The sequence below is a fragment of the Gorilla gorilla genome, chromosome 7, assembly GCF_029281585.2.
Source record: "Gorilla gorilla gorilla isolate KB3781 chromosome 7, NHGRI_mGorGor1-v2.1_pri, whole genome shotgun sequence".
NCBI classification, from domain to species: domain Eukaryota; kingdom Metazoa; phylum Chordata; class Mammalia; order Primates; family Hominidae; genus Gorilla; species Gorilla gorilla.
In genome coordinates, this window is record NC_073231.2 from 109,101,078 (window position 1) to 109,125,070 (window position 23,993).

A 23,993-nucleotide genomic window follows, 5' to 3' on the forward strand; every position below is an offset into this window, starting at 1 on the left:
CCAGGTAATGTTGATGCTGCTGGTCCAGAGACTACACTTGAGAACTACTCCCTCAGACTATGGCAACACAAAGGAAACAAAGACAAAATATTCATCAGCTTTATAAGCCTTTTAAAATAACTTATGGTGGTTTGTTCTGATTTTAAAAGAAATACAGGGTATATTGAAAAAACTGAAAAATAGAGACAATTACAAAGAAGAAAAGGAAAATCACTTAAAATTTCAACACCCAGAAATAACCACTATAAACATTTAGTATCTTTTGTTCCATATTTCTTTTGATGTGTGTATGTCCACGCTTATACAGAATTGAACTCATTCAGTGTATACAATTTTGGCATCTGATTTTTTCTTTGGGTATCCTATTTTGAGCATATTCCATATTATCTAAAAATTAGCCAATAGAGAGTACATCAATGATCAGGAAATTGCCTTGAGCAGCTAGGGTTTAAAACATGGGACCTCTGGAAAACGGGTAGAACACACCACAGACTTGACCCATTCAGGAGGCAAGGAAGCTGGGGAATTTCTTATATTTTTTCTTTGTCATTAGTTGAGGGCCAGTGCTTCCAAGACTATTAACTTTTCAATACTGCTGGCCTTCCAATGCTTGGCCAAGAGAAAGCCCTAAGAAAGTCGCAGGTGCTTCCAATAGGATGCCACTGGTATGTAAAGGAATGATGAGTAAGTATGGATAGGCTATGGGTGGGTAATCAATAACAGCTGCTACAGGCAACACATCTAGAGTGAGGATGAAGCCTCCCACAGAGAGGACTCTGAGAAGCACATCCATCTAGTCTTCTATTACGTTCATTTGTTTTTTAAAATATCAGCCCTATTATTAAACAGTTACATCTTGCATTCTTTCTATTGAAGCAGTTTTTATAGAGATTGTCTTTCTGGAGATGTTCTTATGAACTAAGCCTTACATCCTGCTGTACTCGTGGCTTGGAAATGAAGGACCCTCCATCAGCTTGCTCTGACCCCATACCTTCCAGCATTCCTTCATGCTGCATTATTTTCTGTAGTAGTTCAGCGTATCTTAGACTGCCTGTGGTTGTCTCCATTTTAGCTCTTTTTCTACAGGTGGTAGAGTTTTCTGAGATTAATGTATTCCACTTTTCTCCAAATCGTTTAAGCTGTCTTCCAGTCAGTACCACCTCACTATGGGTAGGGCAGCTCCAAGCTGTTTCCATGTTTATCTTCTTAGTGTGATTTTAGGGATGCTGAAAATCTTGCCTGCCCCAAATGCTGGCCTGGTAGAGACAGCCTGTAAGAGAGCTCATGGGAACAGTTATATCTAGGGGCCAGTTATTCTATAGCAATTCCCTTTTGGAGTCCCTGAGCTGTCAAGAAAGTCTTAGCTGAGCTATGGGAAGTTAAAAGGAGAATCCATGCATGTGGGAAACGAGAGTCAGAGTTCCCTGGGGGCACTGTGGTGGTGACAGCTGTGATGAATGTGAGATTCCTAAGGGAAAGGAAGATCTCAGAGGACAGGAGATAGGGCTCTAACATCGGCTGCCTTTCAGTGTCAATTTCCCACCCACCGATAGCTTTAGAGGATGACAGTGTGGTTTTATTGAGGAAGATGATAGTTCCTTATATGTGTACTGAACATCATAGGCACATGAACTAAACAATGGATAGTAAATGAATCTCCAAAAGCAAGAGATGAGTTCCCTTGCTCAAGGAAGTGATACTGGACCAGCCTTAGCCACCATTAAAGGAGCACTAGAAAATGGTAGAAGAGCAGTAATAGACCACTCAGGCATTGAGGATAGAAAGGGTTATACTTTCTTGAGTTCAAACCACTTTGAGATCCTCAATAATAACTGTGTCTCTTATATAAGGCTCAGCAGTATTCTTCTATGAAAAATAAGCAAGTCACATAAACCCTCTGAAGCCAAGGCTACCTCATACATAAAATGGATGTTGGGACTATACTGGGTCCTATAAATGGCATCCATATTTCCCATTCAAGTTCAAAACCAATCATGAGATAGCCAAAGAGGTCAGATAGCTAGAAACTACAACGCCAACTTTATTACTAAAAGAGCTGATACTGGAAAACCTGGGCTTAGGTGCACAGCAACAGTGGGCTTCCTAATACTGCATGCTAGAATTGGGCAGGCATATTCACCCAGTCACTGGCTCAGATGGACAGCAGAGACCTCTTCATTCCTTCCTTCAGGCATGGAGAGGCAGGAGTAAATGCACACTAGCTGTTGGTGGGCAGATTTGACAGAGACAAAGACAGAAATGGGAGAGAAATAGGAGAGAAATGGATCAACAGTGCTTGTAAAGATCTTTCTTCCAAACTCTTCCTGTAGGGAATAGAAAGTTACTGGGTGTATTGTACTAATGAAAGCTTCTCTGCCTGGAGACAGGCAGAGTAATAGGAATAAGGAATCATCCTCTCCAATAAGGATAATCCTACTTACTTGGCAGAGTTTGCTGCAAGGCTTAAATGAGGTAAAATCACATTCGTGGTTCATCACATGGGCTTAAGCTTCCGACAGCTCTGAATTTGGAACCATGCTCTGTAACTATTAGCTGGCCTTGGCAGAATACTAAACTCTTTAGCCTCAGTTTCCTAATAAATAAAATGAACATAATAATTGTTTATTTCAGAAGGTTGTCTTAAGAATCGACAAAGAGCATTTAGCACAGAGCTGGGCACATAAGAACTCCATACCTACTAGATATTTAATCATATTAAGGCATGTAACACAGTATCTAGCACATGGGCTTAGTAAATAGCAGTGGTGGTGGTAATTATTGTTGTTGTTGTTACTTTTATTGGCCTAGAATTGTTCCTAGGCCTCCTAAAATGCTATTATTTTCTAGGAAAGGAGGTCTTTTCAGTACTGTTATTAAGACTACTTTCATTGGTTTTGACTTCTAACTTCAACACAGTCCTACTTGCAAGGAGTCTATAGAAACTATCAGCTGAGTCAGGACCATTTCCTGAGCCTTTCCCAACACCTCTGCTATTTAGAGGTCAGATGTCAGCTGCAACTCAAGAAAAAGATGCCCATATTAGGAGAACTCTCAGATCCCCATGGAGCTACATTGCCCAGCACCATCTGTGTTGGTTTCATGCCGTTAACACTCATCAATTCCCAATTGACAGCAGCACTGGTTCTATTCCAGTAATTGTGACAAAGAACATAATACTCAGAAACTCCAGGGGCAAAGAGATGTATGTGTTCACTTAGTGTGGATAAGGGATTTTTGCTCTCTAAACTACCAGAGATCTAATAAACATTCCTTGAACCTGTGATACAGTGTCCTATATCCAACTTTCTCACAATCTCTTACTTTTGTTAAAACAGCTTTATTAAAATATAATTCACATACCATACAATTCACCCATTTAATTGTTTTAGTAGAAACACAAGGTTGTGCAACCATCATCACAATCTAATTTTAGAACATTTTTGTCTCCCCTGAAAGAAACCCAGTGTCCATCAGCAGTAATCTCCATTCCCCTGTTAGGCCCTCTCTAGCCCCACACAAATGCTAATATATTTTCTGTCATTATACATTTTCTTATTCTGAACATTTTATATAAATGGCCACATATAAAATGTGGTCTTTTGGCTCCTTTCACCTAGCATAATGTTTTCAAGGCCCATCTATGTTGCAGCGTGTGTTAGAACTTCATGCCTTTTTATGGCCAAATAATATTCCATTGTATGAGTATTTTACATGTTATTTATCCATTCACCAGTTGATGAAAATTTGGGTTGTTCCTACTTTTTTTGGCCGTTCTGAGTAATGCTGCTCTGAACATTTGAGTACAACTTTTTGTGTAGACATAGGTTTTTAATTTCTCTTGGATAAAATTTCTGGGTCATTTGATAACCTTAATTTTTTAAAGAATTGCCAAATTGTTATAGAAAGCAATTGCTACATTTTACATTCCCACCAGCAAAAATGAGCATCCCAGTGATATAATTTGGCTCTGTGTTCCCACCCAAATCTCATGCTGAATTGTACTCCAGTGTTGGAGGAGGGGTCTGGTGGGAGGTGATTGAATCATGGTTGGGGGATTTCCCCTGTGCTGTTCTCGTGATACTGAGTTCTCACAGAATCTTGTTGTTCAAAAGTGTGTAGCACCTCCCCACTTTGCTCTCTTCCCCTTCCTCTAAACATGTAGGACGTGTCTGCTTCACCTTCACCTTCTGCTATATTCTAAGTTTCCTGAGGCCTCCCCAGCCATGCTTCCTGTACAACCTGTGGAACCGTGAGCCAATTAAACCTCTATAAATTATCCCATTTCAAGAAGTTCTTTTTAGCAATGCGAAAATGGACTAATATAGAAAATTGGCAACAGAGAGGTGAGTCATTGTTATACAGATACCTGAAAATGCAAAAGCAATTTTGGAACTGGGTAACAGGCAGAGGTTGGAACAGTTTGGAGGGGTCAGAAGAAGAAAGGAAGATGAAGTAAAGTTTGGAGCTTCCTAGAGACTTGTCAAATTGTGACCAAAATGCTGACAGTGAAATGGACAATAAAGTCCAGGCTGAAGTTGTCTCAGATGGAGATGAGGAACTTATTGGGAATGGAGCAAAGGTCACCTTTGCTATTCTTTAGCAAAGAGACTGGTGGCATTGTGCCCATGCTCTAGGGATCTTTGGAACTTTGAACTTGAGAGTGATGATTTAGGGTATATGGCAGAAGAAATTTTTAAGCAGCAAAGTATTCAAGATATGACCTGGCTGCTTCTAATATGGTCGTATGCATGAGCAGAGATGATCTACAACTGGAACTTGTATTTTAAAGGGAAGCAGAGCATAAAAGTTTACAAAATTTGCAGGCTGACCATGTGATAGAAAAGAAAAATCCATTTTCTGGGGAGGAATTCAATCCAGCTGCAGAAATCTGCATAAGTAAAGAGGAGCCAAATGTTAACAGCCAAGATAATGGGGAAAAGAACTGGATGGCATTTCAGACCTTCACAGCAGCCTCCCTCCCACACAGGCCCAGAAGCCTAGGAGGGAAGAGTAGTTTCAGAAGTCATGCCTGAGGCCCTGCTGCCCTGTGCAACCTCAGGACATTTCTCCCTATGTCCCAGACAGTTCAGATCCAGCCTTGGCTTAAAGGGCCCCAGATACATCTCAGGCCACTGCTCCAGAGGGTGCAAGTCATAAACCTTGGTGGCTTCCATGTGGTATTAAGCCTGCAGGTGTGCAGAGGACAAGAGTTGAGGCTTGGGAGCCTTCATCTGGATTTCAGAAGCTATATAGAAACATCTGGATGTCCAGGCAGAAGTCTGCTGTGGGGGTGGAGCCCTCATGGATAACCTCTTCTAGGGAAGTGTGGAGGGGAAATGTGGGGTTGGAGTTCCCACATAGAGTCCCCACTGGGGCACTGCTCCTCTGTGAGGAGAAGGCCACAATCCGCCAGACCCCAGAATGGTAGATCCACTGACAACCTGCATCATGTGTCTGGAAAAGCCACAGACACTCAACACCAGTCCATGAAAGCAGCCCTGGGGACTGTACCCCACAGTGGCACAGGGGTGGAGGTGCCCAAGGCCTTGAGAGCCCACCCCTTGCATCAGTGTGGCCTGGCTGTGAGACATGAAGTCAAAGGAGATTATTTTGGAGCTTTGAGATTTAATGACTGCCCTACTGGATTTCAACTTGCATGGGCCTGGTAGCCCCTTTGTTTTAGCCAATTTTTCTCCCTTTTGGAATGGGAGCATTTTCCCAATGTCTGTACTCCCCATTGTATCTTGGAGGTAACTAACTTGTTTTGATTTTACAGGCTCATAGGCAAAAGGGACTTGCTTAATCTCAGATGAGGCTCTGGACTTAAGCTTTTGAGTTAATGCTGGAATGAGTTAAGACTCTGGGGGACTGTTGAGAAGACATGATTGTGTTTTGAAATGTGAGAAGAACATGAGATTTGGGAGGGGCTGGGGGCAGAAAGATATGATTTAGCTCTGTGTCCCCACCCAAATCGCATGTCAAATTGTAATCTCCAGTGTTGGAGGAGGGGCCTGGTGGGAGGTGACTGGATCATTGGGGCGGATTTCCTCTTTGCTGTTCTCACGATAGTGAGTGAGATCTAATGAGATCTGGTTGTTTAAAAGTATCTAGCACCTCCCCATTCACTCTCTTCCTCCTGCTCCAGCCATGTAGGGCATGTCTGTTTCCCCTTCACCTTCTGCCATGACTGTAAGTTTCCTGAGGCCTCTCCAGCAATGCTTCCTGTACAGCCTGTGAAACCATGAGCCAACTAAACCTCTTTTCTTTATAAATTACCTTGTCTCTGTAGTTCTTTACAGCAATATGAGAACAAGCTAATATACACATTTTCTCCACATCCTCACCAACATTTGTTATTGTCTTTTTTTCTCATAACCATACTAGCATGTGTGAAGTGGGATTTTGTTTTCGTTTTTATTTCCATTTTCCCAATGATGTTGAGCATCTTTTCATGTGTTTATTGGCCATTTATATATCTTCTTGGGAGAAATTACTATTCAAGTACTTTCCTCATTTTTTACCAGGTTATTTGTTTTATTGTTGAGTTGTAAGAGTTTTCCGTATGTTCTTGATACAATAACCTTATTAGACACGTGATTTCCAGATTTCTCCCATTCTGTCAGTTATTTTTCATTGTCTTCATACTTTCTTTGAAGCACAAAAGGCTTTAATTTTTCGGTAGTCCAATTTATTTATTTTTCTTTGGTTTCTTGTGCTTTAGGTGCAATATCTAAGAAACCACTGCCTAACCCCAGTTCATAAAGATTTACTCCTATGCTTTCTTCTAAGAGTTTTATAGCTTTAGCTTTTACATTTAGGTCTTTGATGCATTTTGAGTTAATTTTCGTGTATGATGTGAATAAAGGTCTACATCCATTCTTCTGCATGTGGATATCCTTTGCAGAAAAGACTATTCTTTCACCTATTGATGTCAAAACTAAACTAACCAGGGATTTATGAGTTTATTTCTGGACTCTCCATTCTATTCCATTGATCTATATGTCTATCCTTATGCCTATAACACACAATCTTGATTACTTGAAGTTTGTGATAAGTTTTGGAATCAGGAGTGTGAGTACTCCAAATTTGTTCTTTTCATGTAATTATTGTTTTGGCTATTCCAGATATCTTTCATTTCCATATGAATTTTAGGATCAGGTTTTCCATGAGGTGTATACCATAAGTTTTCATATATTATGTTTTGTTTTCATTCACCTTGAATATTTTCTAATTTTCCTTGTGATTTTTTTTCTTCAAACCATGGTTAATAACATGTTGTTTAATTTTTACATATTTGCCAGTTTCCCACATGTCTGTTATTGATTTCTAATCTAATTCCACTATGATTGGAAAAGATACTTGGTATTATTTCATTCTCCTTAAATTTATTGAGGTTTGTTTTGTGACCTACCATATAGTCTATTCTATAAAATGTTCCATGTTCACTTGAGCAAAATGTGTATTCTGTTGTAAATGTGTATTCTTGAGCAAAATGCTGATGGAGTGTGTCCTATAGATCTCTGTTAGGTCAGGTTGGTTTATGGCCCCATTCAACTCTTTCATCTCCTTATTGATCTTCTGCCTCATTTTTCTATCCATTATTGAAACTGGAGTATTGAAATCTCCAACTATTATTGGGAATTCGGGGGGAGGTTTTATTGTCATTATTGCTGTTTTGAGACAGGATCTCACTGTGTTGCCCAGACTGCAGTGTAGTGACCATTATAGTTCACTACAGCCTTGAACTCCTGGGCCCAAGTGATCCTCCTGCCTCAGCCTCCCAAGTAGCTGGAACTATAAATGCACACCACCAAGCCCAGTTTATTGTTTTTTGTAGAGACGGGGTCTTGCTATGTTGTCCTATTGCCTTCTGGCCTTCACTGTTGTGGTGAAAAACTGGCTGTTAATCTTAGCATTTCCTTGTATGTGATGAGTTATTTTTATTATGCTGTTTGCAAGATTTTCTTATTGTCTTTCCACATTTTAAAAGTGGAAAGTGATTGTGTTTATCTTACTTGGAATTCATTGACCTTCTTAGAGGTATATGTTTTCTATCAAATTTGGGAAATTTTCAGCCATTGTTTCTTCAAAAATGTTTTCTGTCCTTTTTCTCCTCTAATTTGGTGACTCACACTAATGTATATGTGGGTGTCCTTAATAGTGTCTCACATTTTTCTGAGACTTTGTTCCTTGTTCTTTATTCTTTATTCTGTCTGTTTTTCAAACTGAATCATCTCAAAAGATCTATCTTCAAGTTCAATGTTTCTTTCTTCTACAAGCTCAAATCTATTATTGAACCCCTCTAGTGAATTTTTGATTTCAGTTATTGCAATTTTCAACTCCAAATTTCCACTTGGTTATTTTAAATAATATCTGTACTTTTATTGATATTCTCTATTTTATGAGACATTGTCATTATACCTTCTTTTAAGTATGGTTTTCTTTAGCTCTTTTAACATATTTAGAATTGCTTCTTTAAAGTCTCTGTCTGCTTAGTTTATCATCTGGGTCCTTTTGAAGTCAGTTTTTATTTCTACTAATTCTTTTCCTATGTATGGGTAACAGTTTCCTGGTTCTTAGTGTGTCTCATAATTTTTTTGAAAACTGGAAATTTTAATTAATGTAACAACTCTGGATACAGATTCCCTCTCACCCCACCCCAGGAGAGTGTTGTTTTCCTTGTCATTTGCTTGTTAGGTGATTTTGCTGAACTAATGCCATGACGTCTCTTTCCCCTGCAGTGTGCAGCCTCTGATGTCTCTGCTCAGATTTTTTTCCCCTTGATTTTATCTTTTAACCTGGATACCTACAGATTGTCCTTGAATTGGCATAAGCAACTTACTGGTCAAAGGTTGTGCTTAAGTTCATTCAGCTAGTTAGATTTGTACTCTAATACTGGATGTATGTGTGATTTGTAAACTATTGTCACAATTCAGGGAGTTTATTTTTATTTATTTTTGTCCTACATTTAGCCAGTGATAACTAGCTTGAAGATTCCCTCTCTGATCATTCCTAGGAGGACACAGCTTTGGGCATGCACACATTATTCCAGAGAGCCAAGGATGACTATGATTATTTTTAAGCCTGACTTCCTAGGAGTCATCCTTGTGGCAAAGTAGTACATTGTGTAGTCAGTATTTGCTCATGGGGTTATGTTTAAGTCACTTGTGTTGATGAGTCTGTGTGCAGGTTGGGGAATGCTTTCAAGTCTGTGCATGTCTTGCTCTGATTGCTCCTGAGTGGGTGCAACCTAGCATAGGTACACAGCTTTCCTGATCCCCAGAGTTGTCTGTGATCCCAGAAGAGCTCTTCTTAGTTATCTCTTTGCTGTCTCTTGGTTTTTCTGCCACTTTGCTTGTGGCAGAGCTATCAGCCTCCTCTTAATTGTTCTCCACTAAGATCTTCACTGTTTTCAACAAGGCTTTTCTCTATTCTCTTTTCCAAATAAAATCGGTTCCTCTGGCAGAGCTCTTTGTCCTTATGATCTGCCTTTCCTTCTGTGCAAAAATCCTATACAACTGCAATGAAGCTGAAGATAGAGATATGCTTTATCTAGTGTGGCACCCCCACCCTATCAGTGGACATGTGGGCAGGTTTACCAGCCTGTGGTCTTTTGGACTTGTTCCTTCTGGTATGGACCCTTTATTTTATGAGTTGGGGTAGGGATGAGTTGTGGTCCCAGTATCTTTTGTCTGCAATGCCTGAGATAGAGCTTCTGCTTATCAATAGTGACTGGAAGGCAGAATAGAGACCCAGTTCTCTCAGCCATGGCTGTCCAAAATTACCTTTTTCTGCAGAATTACATACATTAAATACAACTCTTTTTAATTACATACATTACATACACTAAAATAATTTGTCTGCAGAATTACAGAGATTCTGCAACATGGTACTGAGGGTTAGGGGAGAGAATTTCTAGTGGCCTGCCCTTTCATGGTGAACCATGAGCCCAGACTGAGAGAGAGAGACAGAGTCCCTGTCTTCTTAGCTGCAAACACTTGGAGTAGAACTTTTGTAACACAGAGCTGGAGGCAGAGGCGAGAGTAATGTAGCTGGTTGCAGCTCAAATGCCACAAGCTGCCACTGTTCTTAACAAAATTTAGTAGACTTTCTTGAATGAATGTTTCTTCATTGTCATATTCCCTCCAGATACTTTGAATGATTTTTTAAAAATAGTTTTCATCAGTTATATAACTGTTTTGCTGGTGAGAAGCTCCATGTAACTCCTGAGCTATCATTTTGGAAGTCCCACCTCATCGTTTTTTACTATTTCTGTCCCTGATCAACAGTTGGTGGGAAGAGCATGAATAAGCAGGAAGTCAGCAATCAAATGTCTCCTTTGTGGAAAGTTCTCTTAAGCAGTTAGATTCACAGAAACTATAGATTCTATAGAAACTCATAGATACTATAGATTTCTATATTGTATATTATGGATTTATCATTAGAAATAATAGGAGAATTTACATTCTGGGATCTTCCCATCCTCTGTATCGTCAACCCCTTTAACCATTAATGAGTAGTATTAACTTTGAATATGTTAAGTATAGTAGGTGTAAGTTGTAATTTTTTTGAGGCCAAAATCAGCTGATTAATCATGGAATTAATCTAATTGATTATTTTAGTATCCCTAATAAATCTGATTTTAGGTTTGTCAATAAAAATTTAGGGTAAGATTAAAGATCAAGGGAAGATCCGTAACTTCTAAATTTAAAAAAATATTTTTATGTAAGTAATAAATGTTCACCACAGAGAAAAGAGTTATAGCTCTGCTTCTCAAAGTATTTTGATTGTTTAGGCTTTCATTCTAGCTAATATTTACTCCAGCTTTGGTCTAGATAATAGTCACTCTACATTTGGTTAAATCTTAACACTTTTCATTTTCTTTCAACCATAATTTACTGGTTAAGATCTTAGACTCAGAGTTGGAGTCTTGTTAGAAACAATCTAGGTATTTCTTTTTTTTTTTTTTTTTGAGACGGAGTCTCGCTCTGTCACCCAGGCTGGACTGCAGTGGCGCAATCTCGGCTCACTGCAAGCTCCGCCTCCTGGGTTCACGCCATTCTCCTGCCTCAGCCTCCCGAGTAGCTGGGACTACAGGCGCCCGCCACTACGCCCGGCTAACTTTTTTTGTATTTTTAGTAGAGACGGGGTTTCACCTTGGTCTCGATCTCCTGACCTCGTGATCCGCCCGTCTCGGCCTCCCAAAGTGCTGGGATTACAGGCGTGAGCCACCGCGCCCGGCCCAATCTAGGTATTTCAAATTGAGGAGTTAATAGGAAAAATAGTTACAAGTGCTGGAAGGGCTGAAGGAGTAAAAATGAGACTATGAGATAACTGAGAAATTAGCAACTGCAGGAAATCTGCTACCACCCTAAGGCTGGAGCAAAAGAAAGGAAGAAATTGCTGTTACCAGTCCCGTCAGGCATTCATCTCTATTACTGCTGAGGCTTGCTATTGCTGCCAGAACCACTGACACATCACCGGGGCCTGCAGCTGCCACCACTGCTACACACTGCTTACCAGCAGCTATAGCCCACAGCCAGTGATGCTAAAATTGCCAAAGGACACCGGAGTCTGTAGCCATCAGAGGTTGTTAGAGGAAGAACAGTGGTTTCTCCCACCTCCCATCAGTGCTTTCCACTGGCACTGAGAGTTTATTGAAAGAAAATGTTGTTTACAGGGTCTAGAATTCAGGATTCTCATAAGCACCTCCTGATATGAAGCAGAATTTTCTGCTGTGATGGAAATGTTCTATGATCTGTGTTGTCTGATACAATAGCCCCTAATTACATGGGGACTATTGAGCACTTGAAATGTGTATGAGATGACTAGGAACAAAATTTTAAATTAGTTTAATTTAAAGAGCCACATGTGGCTAGTGGTTTCCATACTGGCCAGCATAGATTTAGCATCTACGATGCAAAGCAGATAATAGAAGTGTGAGACTGGAGCTAGGAGTAGGCAGGCATAATGCTCAGATCATAATGCTCAGACAGACGTGGTTCCCACCCTGGCTCTGTCACTCACAAGCTGCGTAGCCTTGGGCAAGTTCCTCAATCTCTGCGAGCCATCTGGAAAAGTGACAATAATAATAATACCTCTTAGGATTAAAGAGTTATTGGAACAACTAAACAAGATGATGCAACCATTCTGCAAAAACCTGACTCATGGTAAGTGCCCAATAAATGTTCATTATAATTATCACTTAAAAGAAATATTTTCAAAACTTTGATCATGGGGAACAGAGTAAGATGCAGAAAGCCTATGGAGAGATGGTAGTCCAATTTGTCTCCTAATGTTTCTTTTAGCTATAATTTTGTGAATGTATTTGCTAAATATTTTCTTTCTCCCTTTTTTCTATGTTATTGTCTTTTTGTCTAGCTGGTAATTTCAATGTCTTCTTATTCTTCTTATATTATGGATCACTTTTCCTTGACTTAATTGTCATACATTGTGGAAGTTTCATATTATTATGGAAGACTGACTTAATTATCATATGTTATGGAAGTTCATGATTATGTCAAAATAATGTTTGTTGGACCTGACACCATGATATAAGCTTTCTTGCTCTTTGGTCTTTTGTTCCCAGGGGTGATTTTTCTGACACCACTCTGACATGCTAAGACTTTAACCAGAACACATTGCACTGTTTATGGTGACTTTTCCTTATCATATGCTTAAAGATAAAAAAGTTATAAATATTTACAAGTGTTTTATAATAGTTCTAATACATTTCAGAGGCTTAATTTATTAAGAAATGTCATATTTTGTGCCAAACCTAGCCATCTCTCTCATAATCTCTTTTGCTCTTTCAGTGGTTTAAGAGAATAGATGAGCATCTAGAGATATATCTCTTAGACAAATAATGTTGATACAGCCTATATATTGTCAGCTGCTTAAAGAACAATATTCCAATTGAAATGACAGGAATCTCACAAGACAGAACCACTCTTGCAACTGTGTTAAAGGAGCACCTTTGTTTAAGTCAGAAACGGTGCTAATGAGACACACCTGGGAGTGAAATGATTTTCTCATAGGGGCAAAAAACAACAATAAAAAAATAATTTCATTGCTCAACTACATCTTAGACATAGTATTTTTCTTAGATAACTTACAGTGAGACTTTGGAAAAAGAAGAATAAACATAAAACAATGCTGAGTTCTAAATGGAACCAAATCCAACAATAACAAGATGAGCTGCATGCAGCTACAGTGGGCTGCTATTCATAATATGTGATGGCACATCAGGCCTTTCACCAAAGTCAGGCAATGCTGTGTATTGCACTGAATGTTTCCTGTGGATCCTCTATTAACACTAGTGGGAGCTCTTTACATTAAAAAAGTCATAAGTCCCACAACTGTTCTGCAATCCTCTCCTCATATTAAATCTACTCATCATGTCTGGGGGAGTTATCTTTAAGGAAATCATTTGCCAAGACTCAGATTTTTAAAAAACATTCTAAGGCACTAGAATATGGAAGTGAATAATTTGTTCCAATCTTCCTTTCCACCTCTGAACAAAATGTAGCCAGTGAAAGGAAATTAGCCCCTGGTCATTAGTGCTTTTCAAAACAGACTATCTAGTTGCCTGCCCTTTCAGTTACAGCTACTGTGACGCCCCATATTCTGTTTAACACCATATATAACTCCTGGCATAATGCCTGGACAAAGAGGGCAATTTCTCTCCAACTTTGACTTTCCAGATAGTCATACTTGATCACCAAGGCCAGGGTGGCCTGGCACATTCTTGGGTAGCCAAGATGCTCAAAATTATGGGATTATTTCATCTAGAAGGGCTGTGAATTTCCATTTTCATGCACTTTCTACACTCCAACACTCCTACATAATTCTATTTCTGATAAAGGAAGTAAAGGAACAATCTGGAGGAAGCAATTGCTGGGCTATCAGGTACCCTGGGGACCACAGAACTGGTCCCCTTCCTTACACATTGAGGTGAAGACTCCAAGAGCTGGAGTGAGGTGAAGACTCCAAGAGCTGGAGTGAATTGACCTGTTTTCTTCTGATTCTTTCCAGGGCACCGTGCTACTCATAACAAAAATGCATTGAATAAAATGCACAGCTTCCTCTTAGTGGAGTGGGAGTGCAAGGACACACTAAGTGTCAGGCACAAAGCTAAGGGTTTTATATACCTTCTTTCTTATAATTCTCATGCCAAAGCTTGGAATTCTTCTTCTTCTTATTTTGCAGATTTATACACTGAGGTTTGAGGGTTTAAATAACAGAGTTAGTAAATGACTGAGCCAGGATTCAAATACAGATAATGTCTGACTGCAAAGGCCATTTCCTCAAACCACTATGCTATACTCTAGTGTATATGCAGAATAATACTCATTCTAAAGAAGGAAGCATTGTTGGTTGGGCACAGTGGCTCAAGCCTTTAATTCCAGCACTCTGGCAGGCTGAGGTAGGTGGATCACCTGAGGTCAGGAGTTCAAGACCAGCCAGGTCAACATGGTGAAACCCCATCTCTACTGAAAATATGAAAATTGGCCAGACACAGTGGCTCATGCCTGAAATCCCAGCACTTTGGGAGGCTGAAGGGGGTGGATCACCTGAGGTCAGGAGTTCGAGACCAGTCTGGCCAACATGGCAAAACTCCATCTCTACTAAAAATTTAAAAACTAGCCAGGTGTGGAGGCGGGCGCCTGTAGTCCCAGCTACTCAGGAGGCTGAGGCAGGAGAATGGATTGAACCTGAGAAGTGGAGGTTGTAGTGAGCCAAGATCACGCCACTGCACTCCAGCCCTAGGCAACAGAGAGAGAGTCTGTCTAAAAAACAAAAAAGGAAGCATTGTCAAGACATGAAGAATAATTTGAGATCACAACAGGAGATGGTGAGATCACAGAAAACATATCCAGAATATTATTATCCCTTAATAATAATGATTAATAGCTACCATTAACTGAGTGTCCAGTATAGGCCAGGCACTTTATATTTGTTATTTTATTTAACTATCACAATCTCCCTGTGAGGTAGGGATAATCATACCCATTTTTTAGGTGAGGAAACTAAGAATTAGAGAAATTAAATAACTTTCCCCAGTCTCACACAGTTGGCAGATAGTAAAATGAGGCTTAAATCCAAATCTAAGTGACTTGAAACCCCACACCTCACTTACCTTAAGATGCATTCCTGACCCATGGAAACTGCTTAATATATATTGAGCACATGAATAAATAAAGGACCATGAATAAACAGTGGCTGGAATGGAGCATGTATCTGTTATGTAATGCCCATGTTGGCCTTGATTAGAAGCTCTTAAAAACAAATGAGTAACAAATACATGTTTTGTTTTGCTCCAAAAGGTATAACTGGGACAGATCAGTGGAAATTGCAGACTTCCTGTGGCTTCCTGTACAGGAACCTGGCTTCAAAGAGTCCATTGCCTGAATGACCTTCAATTCTGTGATTCAGAGATTCTGTGAGAGTCTGTGTCTCTACAGAGGGATAATAAGGGAAAACATTCCCACAGTGAGAGCTGCCTAGTAAAACAGTGATCTACCCATTTTGGAAGATGTTCCAGGTACATGACTACATGCCAGAAATGCTGAATAAGAAATTATTAAATTGTGTGGTGTAGAAGATTGTTTGGAAAATGGCTGCAGTTATTCCCTTTCCTTTATTCATTCTCCTTTGCAAGATGACTCTTAAGCTCCTCCCATTGAGAGATGGTATTTCCCCAACCCTTGAATCTGTGTTGGCCTTGTGACTGGCTTTGCCCAAAAGAATGCAGCAGAAGACATTTCATGCCAATTCTAAGTCTAGGCTTCAAAAGGCCTTGCATAGTTTCAATCTCCTTTTTGAAACCCTGAGGCTACCAAGTGAACAAACTGTAGCTAGACTAGCCTGCTGGAGGATTAGAGGCTACATGGAAAAGAATAGAAATGTCCCAGTGAATAGTTAGCCAACCTCTAGAAGCAGAACCACCTAGCTGCCTTGTAGCTCACCATATATTCATGGGCAAGCTCAGTGGAGACCAGAAGAACCAACTAGTTGACCCATAAACTCAAGGGCAATAAGAAATGGTTGCTGCATGATTCTCATAAGCACCTCCTGACATGAAGGGAAGATAAAAGGAATGCCTGATGTCCCTGTCAGAATAGTTCATGCCACTATCATCTGCCTGTATGTCAGAAGGCCTCCAGGGTCTTTCCTCAATGGACATAGCAACATCCAACATTAATTGGGCATCTTACTACTTGCCAGGAAATAGTCTTAGTGTTTTGCATAAATTAATTCTTAAGCCTCACAACGAGCAGCGAAAAATTGATTATTGTTATGAAACTGATTTCACAGATATAGAAACCATGTCAGAGAACTTAAGGAACTTACCTAAGGTACAGAGTTAGTAAATGCCCAGCCCAGCATTGGAACCCAGAAAGTCTAAAGCCACAGTTCTTGCTATTAGCCACACCACATTGCCTCCTGCTAGTCATCCTAAGGGGAAGGTTGTGTGCAGGAACTATACTTGCACTCACAAAACCTAGTAGTTGTATTTCCTGATTATTTTCACCAGGCTTTCTTTGCAGAGTCTGGGATGTCACCAAATATCTTGTTCATGTTCCACGCTTCTCCCACCTGAAAGTCATTTTCTTATTGCCTGTTTCTGAGTAATCTCACTATTAAGCTTGAAACCTAGAATCTATGATCAGGAGAAATGTTTTAAAAGACTCATTACCAAAAACACAGGAGCAAGTAGAAGAAACACTCCTTTTCCAAAAGAGAATTAGTTCTCCAGTATGAGAGTTTCCACTGGAAATGCATGTAAATCAGGTTTAAGAAACATATGAGATGGGCTTATGCAAAGGCCTTAAGTAGGGAATCAAATGCTAAATAAAATGTTAAAACAGGTTTAATAATCATGCCTGACATCCAAGATGGGTCAGTTTTTTTTTCTCCTAGATATAGTTTCCCTGAAGCTCAAGATAATTACAAAATGTCTTAAATCCCTGTTTTTCTTATTGAATACAATGGACTGCCAACATTTCAACTACAGTTAAACCAGCCCAACAGGAAAAAAGCCAAGGAATGTGTCTATTCCAACATTTTCTGCAAAGTCTGGTAGTATATAGCTCTCTGTTTTGAGAAATCTTAAATGGAAATTCCATTTACAGAACTGGATGAAACATGACCAACCTATATATACTTTTCTAGAAATTTCTTCTGCCTTATCTAATTTCCCCATTAGAGGAGGCAGTATCACTTACTTCCCTGCCATTGTGGGTTTTTTCCCAGATACCTCTTGGGGCCCTGGTGCAGTTCTCCCCACCCCTAACGCACACACACAGAGTACAGCTTAGTAATTGTTGACTTAATTAATGTGGGGCAGTGGGAATCCCCTAGGACCCCCATACCCACCCCCCGCCCACTGCTAGGGATTTGACCACTGCCTCTAGGCAGAGTAGTGTCAGTGCCTGTGTGTCTGCACAGACCTGGCTTTTATTTCACCCACTATGTAACTGATGTTTTAGGAAACTCTGGTAATTTCAACTCCCTCTTGCCCATGGCTTTTTAAGGCCCAGATAGGAGCCCCCAACCCCTTTCACCCTTTAAATTAACCACCAGACTCTCGAAAGCAAGATGTCAGTCTCGTTCTGGGAAGTTTTCATGGAATCCTTCCTGTCCCCTCCTCCCCTCCCCTCTCCTCTCCTTTCCTTTTCAACTGTATTTTTTTTAGAAGCTTTAGGTTCACAGCAAAACTGAGCAGAAAATACAGCGATTTCCCATATCGCCCCCTGCCCTCACACATGCACAGCCTCCCTGACTATGAGCATCCCCCACCAGATGGTATATTTGTTATGATCCACGCACCTACGTGGACACATCATTATCACCCAAAGTCTGTAGTTTGTGTTAGAGTTCACTCTTGACGTTTTATATTCTGTGGGTTTTGACACATGCACAATGACATGCATCTGCCATGATAGTACCATACAGAGTAGTTTCACTGCCCCCAAATCCTTTATGCTCTGCTTATTTATTCTTCTCTCCCTCCTAACCCCTGGCAACCACCAATCTTTCTTTCTTTTTTTTTTTTTTTTTTTGAGACAAGAGTTTTGCTCTTGTTGCCCAGACTGGAGTGCAATGGCGCAATCTTGGCTCACCGCAACCTCTGCCTCCCGGGTTCAAGCGATTCTCCTGCCTCAGCCTCCTGAGTAGCTGGGATCACAGGCATGTGCCACCACAGCCGGCTAATTTTGTATTTTTAGTAGAGATGGGGTTTCTCCATGTTTGTCAGGCTGGTCTCAAACTCCTGACCTCAGCCTCAGGTGATCCACCTGCCTTGGCCTCCCAAAGTGCTGGGATTACAGGCGTTAGCCACCACACCTGGCCCAATCTTTTTACTGTCTACATAGTTTTGCCTATGCAGTTTTCCATATTTTCAAAATGTCACATAGTTGCAATCATACTGTAGTATTTTGACTTTTCAGATTAGCTTATTTCACTTAGTAATATGCATTTAAGTTTCCTTCATCTCTTTTCATGGCTTGATAGCCCATCTTTCTAGTGCTGAATAGGATTCCATTTTCTGGATGTACCACAGTTTATCCATTCACTTACTGAAGGACAACTTGGTTACCTCCAAGTTTTGACAATTATAAACATAGCTGCTATAAACATCCATGTACAGGTTTTAGTGTCAACATACATTTTCAACACCTTTGGGTAAATACTAAGGAGTGTAACTGCTGGATCATATGGAGAGAGTATGTCTAGTTTTATATGAAACAACCAAATGGTCTTCCAAAGTGACTATACGATTTTGCATCCCCACCAGGAAAGATTGAGAGTTCCTGTTACTGTACTTTCTTGTCAGCATTTGGTATTGTCACTGCTTTGGATTTTGACCATTTTAATAGCTGTGTATGGTATACCATTGTTGTTTTTACCTTTGTGTATTTATTTCATTTTTGCCTTTTGCTTTTGTGTATATACTATACTGTGAAATTTTCCTATTTTCCTCCAACGTGTTTTCATAAAAGTCATGCATGATTGATGTGAAAGAAAGGCAACAGTCTCCTTTCCACATCAGACTCCCACTTATTCCATGAAGCCATAAGGGACCCAAAGTTAATAGTTTCTTATACTGGCTTGGAAATACATATTCTATCTCCCCTCTCCATGTCTGTCCCTCCCATTATATTCCAGTCTCACCCAACTCAAGCCTAGACCTGCCAATTGTGTGTTTTTTTTTTAACTTAAGAAAATTTTATGTAGGAAGACATACTGTAACTTTCAGTTTGTCTTATAACTATAGTAAGACCATAGAATGGCTTTTACAATCTCAGATGTCTCTAGTTGTTAAACGTCCCATATAATTCTCCTATTGTCATTTATGTTACAATGAATTTGTTAATCAAATTAAAGATAACATTTATTCTATCCAGAGTTCTAAGATAGAAATATTTTACAAATAAGATTCTTGTTTAAATCATCTCTCTCTCTTGAATATTATCTTTAAGATTATAATCCATTCAATTTGAGCAAAAGTATAATTATTTTAGTTATGGCCATGTTTTAAAATTAAAAATAAAAGTGATCATCCAAAATTACATTTAAAAAGAGTCAAGACTGACCCATGTTTTTATTGTGAATTAAGTTGTTCATTAGTAGAGTTACTTGGAGGCTGAATCCACATTGAGGATAACTCAATTCTACTTTCAGACATGGCAGTGTGGGGAAAAATCCAACCCAGGGAAAGAGGATAATGAAGAGGACCGTTTGATGAAAAGAAATTCTTCATCATTAATGGAAAAGGTGGAGGGCCAGGCCGAGCAATGAGAGAGAAGAGTTTCCTCTTCTCACAAATTCTTCCTTTGGCAGCAAGGAACTCTGGATTGGAGGAAGGAGTGGAGGGACAAAAGCTGGCAGGGCTTACCTGCTTTGAAGATCTCTGCAATAAAGATCTTCCATGTACATGGGCTGCTCAGGGTTCTGTCTCCCCTCAAATAAATAAATGAATAAATAAATAAATACATAGTTTTAAGTTTTGTCAAATCTATGCACACAAAAGTTAACTAGTAATACAAGATTTATTATTCAAAAAATATATGTCAGCAACCTCCTATTCCACCATTTTCCCTTTCAAAGGAGAAATCAATTAAACTCTTCTAGATGTTATTAACTGCCTCAAAACTCATCTGAAATACCCAACTTCCCTGGTCTCCACTATATTATTTTCCTCCATTCAAGAAGAGTGAATTTTGATTGTGAGGTTCTTAAACTTATACAATTTTGAGACCTTTTTAAAGAAAAAGAATGTAAGATTCCAAAATATCAAATTAGATAGAGCCTTGGAAAGGTCCCTGATGCTTAAGCTTCATTATTCATAGTACATCTGCTTCTGCCTTCAAGTGAGAACATACAAGATCCTTTGTATTAAATTATCCCATTGCTGCCTCTAAACCATCTCCCCATCCACATACCATGTCGAGATCACCAAATCTCTCAATAATTTGACATTCAAGTAGCTCCCCAAAGCCCACCTCCTCTATAAAATCCGTTCTATTGAATTGAAATATAGTCATATTTCTTTAATTCCACTTTCTCTAAAAATTTAACTCCATGTTTTCCTTCACTTATCAACCTATGATACTACTTATCCCATTGTGCTTATTTTTTGTATTTCTTTTTCCCTAGCTTTATTAAGGTAGAATTGGCAAATAAAAATTGTGTATATTCAAGACATACAATGTGATAATTTGACATACATAAACATTGTGAAATGATTACCACAATCAAGTTAATTGACACATTCATCACCTTACATAGTTACCATTTTGTGATATGTGTATGTGTGTGTGTGTGTGTGTGGTGAGACACTTAAGCTCTACTTTCTTAGCAAATTTCAAGTATATAATACAGTATACAACTATAGTCACCATGCTGTACATTAGATCCCCAGAACTTATTCATCTTATTTTTATTTATTTTATTGAGACGTAGTCTCGTTCTGTCACCCAGGATGGAGTGCAGTGGTGCAATCTCGGCTCACTGCAACCTCTGCCTCCCAGGTTCAAGCGATTCTCCTGCCTCAGCCTCCCAAGTAGCTGGGACTACAGATGCCTGCCACCACGCCCAGCTAATTGTTTGTATTTTTAGTAGAGACAGGGTTTCACTGTGTTAGCCAGTATGGCCTCGATCTCCTGACCTTGTGATCCACCCACCTCGGCCTCCCAAAGTGCTGGGATTACAGGTGTGAGCCACTACGCCCAACCCAGAACTTACTCATCTTACAACTGAAATTTTTTCTCCTTTGACCAACATCTTCCCATTTCCCCCATCCCCCTAGCGACCACCTTTCTACTTGCTGCTTCTGTGATTTTGACTTTTTTAGATTCCACATATAAGTGAGATCTTACAGTATTTGTCTTTCTGTGTCTGGCTTATTTCACTTGGTATTACGTCCTCCAGGTTCATCTGTGTTGTTGCAAATGGCAGGATTTCCTTCTTTTATGGCTGAATTATATTTCATTGTATACTTACATCATGTTTTCTTTATCCATTCATCTACCAACAAATGCTTAAGTAGTTTCTATATCTTGGCTATTGTGAATAATGCTATAATGAACGTGGACGTGCATATATCCTTTCAACATACTGACCTCAGTTCTTTTGGATATATAACCATAAGCATGATTGCTGGATTATATGGTAGTTCCATTTTTAATTTTTTGAGGAACCTCCATACTGTTTTCCATATAGCATACAGGTAAACCTAGGAGATATTTCAGGTTTGGTTCCAGACCACCACAATAAAGTAAATTTTGCAACAAAGCAAGTCACATAATTATTTGGTTTCCCAGTGCATATAAAACTTTTGTTTACAATATACTGTAGCCTATCAAGTGTGTGATAGCATTACATCTAGAAAACAATGTAAAATACCTTATTGCTAAAAAATGCTAACAATCATCTGAGCCTTTAATGAGTCATAATCTTTTTGCTGGTGGAGGGTCTTGCCTTGATGTTGATGGCTGCTGACTGATCAGAGTGATGGTTGGTGAAGGCTGCAGTAGCTGTAGCAATTTCTTAAAATAAGACAACAATGAACTGTACCTTATTGATTGACTCTTCCTTGCACAAAAGATTTCTCTGAAGCATGTGATGCTGTTTGATACCATTTTACCCACAGAACTTCCTTCAAAATTGGAGTCAATCCTCTTCAGCTGTGTTGCTGCTTTAACTAAGTTACATAATATTCTAAATCCTTTGCTATCATTTCAACAATATTCACAGTTTCATCAGGAGTAGATTCCACCTCAAGAAACGACTCTCTTTGCTCATCTATAAAAAGCAACTCTTTATCCATTAAAGTTTGATCATGAGATGGCAGCAATTCAGTCACACCTTCAGGCTCCACTTCTAATTCTAGTTCTCTTGCAATTTCTACCACATCTGCAGTTTCTTCTTCCACTTCAATCTTGAACACCTCAAAGGTCATCCATGAGGGCTGCAATCAACTTTTTCCAAACTCTCATTTATGGTGGGTTTTTTTTTTTTTTTTTTTTTGAGACAGGGTTTCGCTCTGTTGCCCAGGCTGGAGTGCAGTGGCACAATCTCGGCTCACTGCAGCCTCAACTTCCCAGGCCCAAGTCACCCTCCTGCCTCAGCCACCCAAGTAGCTGGGACTACAAGCACGCACCACCATGCTTGGCTTTTTTGTACTTTTAGTAGAGATGGGGTTTTGCCATGTTGCCCAGGCTGGTCTTGAATTCCTGGGCTCAAGCAATCTGACCACCTCAGCTTCCCAAAGTGCGGGATTACAGGCATGAGCCACTGCGCCCAGCCTCTATGGTGATATTTTGACCTCCCATGAATTATGAATGTTCTTCACAGCATCTAGAATGGTGAATCCTTTCCAGAAGGTTTCAATTTATTTTGCCTAGATCTATCAGATGAATCACCCTCTCTGGCAGCTATAGCCTTATGAAATTTGTTTCTTAAATAATAAGACTTGAAAGTCAGAATTACTCCTTGATCCATAGGCTGCAGAATAGATGTTGTGCTAGCAGGCATGAAAACATTAATCTCCTTATATATTTCCATCAGAGCTCTTGAGTGACCAGATATATTCTCAATGAGCAGTAATATTTTGAAATAAATCTTTTTTTCTGAGCAATAGGTCTCAAGAGTGGGCTTAAAATACTCAGTAAGCCACGCTGTAAACAGATGTGCTGTCATCCAGACCTTGTTGTTCCATTTATTGAGCACAGGCAGAGTAGATTTAGCATAATTCTTAAGGGCATTGGAGTTTTTGGAATGGTAAATAAGAATTGGCTTCAACTTAAAGTCACCAGCTGCATTAGCCTTTAACGAGAGTTATTCTACCCTTAAAAGCTTTGAAGCAGGTATTGACATCTTCTCTCTAGCTACGAAAGTCTCTTTTTTTTTTTTTTTTTTTGAGACGGAGTCTCGCTGTTGCCCAGGCTGGAGTGCAGTGGCGCGATCTCGGCTCACTGCAGGCTCCGCCCCCGGGTTCACGCCATTCTCCTGCCTCAGCCTCCCGAGTAGCTGGGACTACAGGCGCCCGCCACCTCGCCCGGCTAATTTTTTGTATTTTTAGTAGAGACGGGGTTTCACCGTGTTAGCCAGGATGGTCTCGATCTCCTGACCTCGTGATCCGCCTGCCTCGGCCTCCCAAAGTGCTGGGATTACAGGCGTGAGCCACCGCACCCAGCCCGAAAGTCTTAGATGGCATCTTCTTCCAAAATAAGGCTGTTTAGTCTCCACTGAAAATCTGTTATTTAATGTAGCCACCTTCTTCAATGATCTTAGATATTCTGGATAATTTACTGCAGTTTCTCCATTAGAACTTGCTGCTTCACCTTCCACTTTTATATTATGGAGACGGCTTCTTTCCTTAAACCTCATGAACCAACCTCTGCTAGCTCTGCAGCTTCCTGACCTCTCTCAGCCTTCATAGAATTGAAGTGAGTTAGAACCTTGTTCTGGATTAGGCTTTTGCTTAA

The 23,993-nt window shown here is 39.8% G+C and overlaps 1 long non-coding RNA gene across 1 annotated transcript in view; it reads right to left on the minus strand.

Moving 5' to 3' along the window:
• Nucleotides 1–2,017: 2,017 nt before the first annotated feature.
• The window catches only part of LOC134758977 (uncharacterized), a 31,406-nt gene continuing 9,430 nt past the window's right edge, over nt 2,018–23,993 (minus strand). The window contains exons 2-4 of the long non-coding RNA XR_010134839.1: nt 19,901–19,965; nt 2,442–2,593; nt 2,018–2,222 (exon numbers count right to left, since the gene is read on the minus strand). This is a non-coding gene — a long non-coding RNA (uncharacterized lncRNA). The remainder of the gene's footprint in view (nt 2,223–2,441; nt 2,594–19,900; nt 19,966–23,993) is intronic.